The sequence below is a fragment of the Lampetra fluviatilis genome, chromosome 43 (assembly GCF_964198595.1).
Source record: "Lampetra fluviatilis chromosome 43, kcLamFluv1.1, whole genome shotgun sequence".
Classification (NCBI taxonomy): domain Eukaryota; kingdom Metazoa; phylum Chordata; class Hyperoartia; order Petromyzontiformes; family Petromyzontidae; genus Lampetra; species Lampetra fluviatilis.
The window spans coordinates 532,500-539,325 of NC_136317.1; the positions used below are offsets into that span (position 1 = coordinate 532,500).

At 47.3% G+C, this 6,826-nt stretch overlaps 2 non-coding genes across 2 annotated transcripts; both read right to left on the bottom strand.

Moving 5' to 3' along the window:
- Window positions 1-4,345: 4,345 nt before the first annotated feature.
- LOC144947118 (U2 spliceosomal RNA) lies at window positions 4,346-4,536 on the bottom strand. The gene has a single exon (XR_013639979.1). It is a non-coding gene; the product is annotated as a U2 spliceosomal RNA (small nuclear RNA).
- A 1,892-nt stretch (window positions 4,537-6,428) lies between these two features.
- Window positions 6,429-6,619, bottom strand: LOC144947119 (U2 spliceosomal RNA). Its single transcript, XR_013639980.1, has one exon. It is a non-coding gene; the product is annotated as a U2 spliceosomal RNA (small nuclear RNA).
- Between the last annotated feature and the right edge of the window lie 207 nt (window positions 6,620-6,826).

A 6,826-nucleotide genomic window follows, 5' to 3' on the forward strand; every position in this document is an offset into this window, starting at 1 on the left:
ACCTAAACTCTGTCGACGCTGGGGTACACATACCCACAGAGTTTCCCTCTACGCTATGGGGTCATACCATGAATATCACGGAACAGCTATAATCACATGTTACACAGATATACGCGAAACATGGAAACTTTGTAAGTAGCGTGAAACTCATTTTAGAATGGGAAATCTGATGTTTGAATCATAAAGTATAAGCATAGCACATTGTTAGAATCCCGCGCAATGGCTTATGGTAATGATGTTATTACGGTCATCACGCTCTGCGCCACGTGGTGGCGTGCTGTTCACTCGTGTTCGTGAATAGACAACGCGATTCGTATGTTCAACATCAAGCATCTAATCACGACATTTGTTCATGAATTGTCCCATTTACACTGCACAGCATCTCGGTATGGGGAGCGGTGGTGTATCGGTTAGCGCGCTGCGCTACGAACCCGGCCACCCGAGTTCGATTCCCGCTTCGCGGTCCTGGGCCTCCCCAACATCGTCACTAGGGAGACAAAGGCGGCTCGGCGTGGTGCTGACCACTCACCCCCTCGTGTGCCGTGCCGGCTTTCATAGGTGCTCGCGAACAGCACTTGCCCCAGCAGGCTGTTAAGGCTATACGGGGGATCTTTGTTTTTGTTTGTAATAGTCGCTGTACTCTATGTAGACGTGCAGCGATTTGTCTATTTAACCTCGAGTCTTAAACTCGTGTCAACTTGTCGCGGAGTTCTTGATACAAATCCCACAGATTATGGAACAGAGGAGGCAAACAACAGCAATTAGAGACTTGAACCGAGCAGTTCAGTGGCGGCAGTACAATCCCCGCACCTCCGAATAGCACGGTTGCCTCCGTACGGTGCGAAAGAAGTTCGAAATACATAAACTACCGGGGTGTGTTGTGTGTGATGGTTGCGGGGAGGTCCACAACCACAGAGCGAGGGAACACACAGAGGGACATCACACACAGAGCACACCGAGAACGGCAAAACTGCACGGAGGCAAATACAGCAAGAAGATGGGAGATGCGAACTCAGCAAACCTGAGAAACATCATGCGATGCAACCCAGTCGGCCAACAACACAGTTAGACACTCAACCTGGTTGACCACGTATTTAAAAAAAACTGATAAATCTTGTGTTCATCTTCCAGGTTGAACACACCGACGTAAACAGAGGATAAGGACTCGTGTACAGAGACGAGGTACAAGGTAGCAGAGAGACATACACAGAGAAGACACACTGGGAAAGGTGTTTTGGGCAGTACAGAGGGACACAACGAGCAACACCACACCAAGAGACAGACACACATGGAGGGGCACACAGAACGACGCCCGGAGGGACAACGCACAAGGACTTCTATAGGCTGTAGAGGTGGGGGAAGGGAAGGGTAACCGTGCATGGACATGCAAATACGCATGCAGGCAACCAATCGGGGGGGGGGGGGGAACACATGGGGAAACGAAAACGGAGCAAAATACAACAAACAGAGACACATACACCAAGAAAACAACACAGGGAAAGATTTTGATTTAAAGCTTTCGTAACTGCAGGGATTCATATTCTTGGTTCTTTCGGTAAAGTCACTTAGAAGGGAAACAATAAAATAATAAAAATATAAAAATTGTTATTGTTTTATATTTTTATTATTTTATTGTTTCTCTCAAATATAAAACATTGTTATTGTTTTATATTTTTTTTATTTTATTGTTTCCCTTCTACGTGACTTTACCGACAGAACCAAGAATACAGGGCAACATGTTTTGGACAGAATTGTAAAGACAACCTCCCCGTAGAGGTGGATTAATCTAAGATTGAAGCTTTCGTGACTGCAGGAATTATATAATTTTACTTTCATTTCTCCACACGTGACTTTACCGAAAGCGATAACCTGAACACTGTCGGTGGTGGGGTACAACAACAACCACCGCCATTCACCACTAAGTGGCGGTGACGTCACCATGGCGCTTGTGCCAGGCCATGTGCAGGAGGTCACGGGGCAGACCCAGGTGCCACGGGTCGACTGCCTGAGATGACTGGCCGATACACCACCTGTGCCCCCTACTGTGCCAACTTGCTGTGTTATTGCCGCCCTGCGCTCCACTCGTTGCTGTGAGCGTTGTTGTTGGAGGGCGACAGCGTGTTGGTGATTACAAGCCTATGGGCTGCTCAAAAATCTAGCAGCCTCCTACCGTTGTTATTGAGCTGACCTGGCCAATGCCTCCCAATCACTCCAGACCAGGTGCCAGCATCATGTCCAACTCGGGCATTAAAGTCACCCAACAAGATGACTCGATCCTAAAGGGCCAGCATCAGCCTTGCCTGGATCCCACCACTCCTCACCTCTGGTTGATGGGAACGCGAGGCCACAGTGCGTCACGCTTCCACACGCCTCTTCATTCTTTTATTCAGTCTCCTGCCACTTCAGGAGCCAGTCCACCAGACCTTCTAAATACCACAGAAATCCAGGTGGTCGCGGCCCAGCTCCTGCCATGAGCGTTGAAACATTCTACGTTGCCACCCGCAGTGCCTTTTCACTGTTTCTAGTTTGGCCAGGAAACAGGGCCTCCGCGGGGTTGCACCTAGAGATCCTTTCTCTACGCTATGCGGTCATACCATGATTATCACAAAATAGCAATAATTACACGTAACACAGCTATACACGGAACATGGAAACATTGCAAATAGCTTGACACTCATTTTGGAGTTGGAAATCTGATGGTCTAGTATTAAAAAATATAAGCAAAGCACATAATGAGAATCCCGTGCAATGGCTTATGTGAATGATGTAATTACGGTCATGTAATGACGTAGTGGCGTGTTTACGCACGTGCGTGAATACATTGTGATGTTTCAATTTGATTCTCATTTTCAAAATAATGAATCCAAGCGCCCTATATTTTCATGAGTTGTCCTATTTACACGACTCGTGTTTTATAGCGAGTACAGTATAGCATATTGTTCGCATACCGCGCAATTACTTCAGCGAAGATATAAACTTCTCTACGGCATGGTTGTGTAGAGGCATTGTTACAAGACGTAGACGCGCGATCTTCATGCAGTTAGCCAGTAGTATCGCTGATGTGCCAATAGGGGGCATAAGAGGGGCTGAGCCCCAGTGCTAAAGGACGATGGCCCACAGGGCTCAACGGTAACCCCGATGGAACGGGACACAGACCCCAGGAGGGGGCTGGGGAATGACATCCCCTCCAGGTCCTGCCAGAAGCTTCTGGAAGGAAGGCGTGGCCGGGCGGAGCGAGCCACGGCCCTGGGTAGAAGCCGCGCCTCTGAAGGGTCCCGGCAGTCGTCGTCCAGCTGAAGACAAGAAGCCTCCTGGCTAGACCTGGCTCCAGCTATAACCAGTGAAGACCCAAGCGAGGAGGACTTGTAGATTAGCCAGTGAGAGGAGTATTAGTCCGGAGGGGCTCCCTCCTCAGGGTGTTGGGTGTGAGGGGCCGCTACCCCCCCCCCCCCCCTGTGCTCGGGATTGCTGTTAAATAAAAAAACCGTGTTGCCTCATAGAACTCTCTTCTCGTTAGTCAGCCCACTACAGTTGTACCCTGAGAAATACAAAACGGATATATTCCATGTAACACAATCTTAATCGTGGTTTGAAAACATTGCATACAGCTTTAAATTATACTTTATATTGAAATTCTGACAGTTTACTTTTATACCGAAAATATGTAAATAAAGTAAAGTATTAGCAAACACCATTCGTACCGCCTTGCACCACGTCTGCGTGATGATACGATGTAAAGTGCTGCACTATGGATTGAATCGATATTTTACCTTTTTATAAATAATCCGATTTACACATCTCCCTCGGTCCGCTCCGTAATCGCATCGCGATTTCTATACGAAACTCGAGGCGTATATTGACGGACTCTCTGGGATGCGAATCACCGATGCACATTCTACAGGCGAACACGACAACCGAAAGAGGTCAGTGGAGCCAGAGAGTACACACGAGGACAATTCGTTGGGTGAGGGAGGAGACCAAACCGGCGGTACAGATGAGACGCCTCATTCAGACGCAATACGAACTCATCCTAGACGGTGTTGTTGTGATCACACAACCATACGAAAAACACAACTTCACAAACCAAATGGCTCTCTTTAGTTAACCACTCCTGTGTCGATGGATCGGCCCCACAGTGAACGATTTAATCCACCCAATCGCTGAGGAAGAGCTGACAATTTGTCTGTGAACTTTCGGGTCAAAAGATCCTGCTGACGTTCTTAAAAGCAGTTGTCTTAAAAAACATTGTCCCTTCGATCTTACCAATCCTCTCAAGTTTACCTGACGTGGTGCATCATATGCTCAGCTCAACTCTCTCTTTGTTTAACATTTTCCTCCCCAAGCGGGGAGGTGCACCATTCCCGGAGGTACTGCAATACCGGGTTGATGCGCGGAGTGGACGGAGCAAGCCCCTATTCCATCTCCCTGTCCCAAAAATCAATTTAATATAAGGTACCACAATGTGGTACGTATCAGATATTAAACTGATAAGAACAGATACTACACTTGATCTTAGCCAAAAGGCCGAGAAGCGATACCTAAACTCTGTCGACGCTGGGGTACACATACCCACAGAGTTTCCCTCTACGCTATGGGGTCAAACCATGAATATCACAAAACAGCTATAATCACATGCAACACAGCTATACGCGAAACATGGAAACATTATAAATAGCTTGACACTCATTTTGGAGTAGGAAATTGATGTTTTAATCCAAAAAGTAGAAGCATAGCACATGATGAGAATCCCGCGCAATGGCTTATGGGAATGATGTTATTCCGGCCATGTCGCCTTGCGCCACGTGGCGGCGCGCTGTACGCGTTGCGTGCGTGAATGGACCGTGAAATGTTTGATGTCGATTCTAATGTTCAGGATAATTCATCAAAGCGTCCTATATTTTCATGAGATAGTCTATTTACTCCACTCGTGTTTTATAGCGAGTATATCATATTGTTAGAATCACGGGAAAGTACTAAATAGATAATGTCACTAAACGTCCCGACGTGATGGGTCGTACCATGTTGAATACAAAGCGGATTTATTCCAAGTAACACAATCTCCATCGTGGGATTCAAAACATTGCATACAGCTTTACATTATACTTCATATTTAAAGTCGGACAGTTGATTTTTATACCGAAAATATGTAAATACAGCAAAGTGTGAGCAACCCGCGCAGAAGCGCATTGTCATTAGTCCGTACCGCCGTGCACCACGTGCTGTACACACCACGTGCTGTACACACCACGTGCTGTACACACCACGTGCTGTACACACCACGTGCTGTACACACCACGTGCTGTACACACCACGTGCTGTACACACCACGTGCTGTACACACCACGTGCTGTACACACCACGTGCTGTACACACCACGTGCTGTACACACCACGTGCTGTACACACCACGTGCTGTACACACCACGTGCTGTACACACCACGTGCTGTACACACCACGTGCTGTACACACCACGTGCTGTACACACCACGTGCTGTACACACCACGTGCTGTACACACCACGTGCTGTACACACCACGTGCTGTACACACCACGTGCTGTACACACCACGTGCTGTACACACCACGTGCTGTACACACCACGTGCTGTACACACCACGTGCTGTACACACCACGTGTTCGTGCTCATGCGGCGCAAACTACTGGACCTATGATCCAAATCGATATTTTATCTTTTCAAAAATTACCCGATTTACACCACACGTGTCCCTAGGTCAAGTACAACATCTTGAGATGAGGTCACATTTAAAAGTTTCGACAGTGCAAATCTTGTGTGATTATGTCCTATGTCCCCGACCTCGTGAGTCGCTGTCCGCTGTGTAAACGCATCGCGATTTCTACATGGAACTCGAGGCGTATCCTGACGGACTCTCTCGAATTCGAATCACCGACGCGCATTCCACAGGCGAACACGACAACCGAAAGAGGTCAGTGGAGCCAGGCGGTACACTCGCTAGTTGAGCAGTTCCACTGCTGAATTATATTTCTTCCGCCTGAGGACGACCGCTTGTGTTGCGATGGAAACGTCGTCATTTGTTTTATATCGACGTGACTTTACTGACAGCTTCAAATCAAGATTAGTACACACGAGAGAGAAGACCAAACCGGCGGTACAGTTGAAACACTCATTAAAAACACAACTTCACAAACCAAATGGCGCTCTTTAGTGAATATCTTCCCCACCCAAGCAGGCAGGCGGAACAACTTCCTGTTTAGATGGATCGGCCCCACAGTGAATGGTTTTACCCAAAAGGCCTAGAAAAGGATGCGTGACCCAACAACTTCCTGTGAGCTCCAGGGTGAAAAGATCCATTTTCCCTTCGAGCTGACCAAGTTTGCCACCCGCCTGGCGTGGTGCATCATATGCTCAGCTCAAACCTCTCTTTGCTTCACATTTTCCCTCCCCAAGCGGGGAGGTGCACCATTCCCGGAGGTACTGCAATACCGGGTTGATGCGCGGAGTGGACGGAGCAAGCCCCTATTCCATCTCCCTGTCCCAAAAATCAATTTAATATAAGGTACCACAATGTGGTACGTATCAGATATTAAACTGATAAGAACAGATACTACACTTGATCTTAGCCAAAAGGCCGAGAAGCGATACCTAAACACTGCCGGCGCTGGGGTACACATACTGACTGAGCTACTCTTTACGCTATGGGTTCACACCGTGAATAATACAAAACAGCAATAATCACATGCAACAATATACAAATACACATTATTAATTAAAGTAACCACGTTTAAATCACAATGTTTATGTTTGAATCAAAATATATAGGTACAGCACATTCTTAGAATCCTGTGCA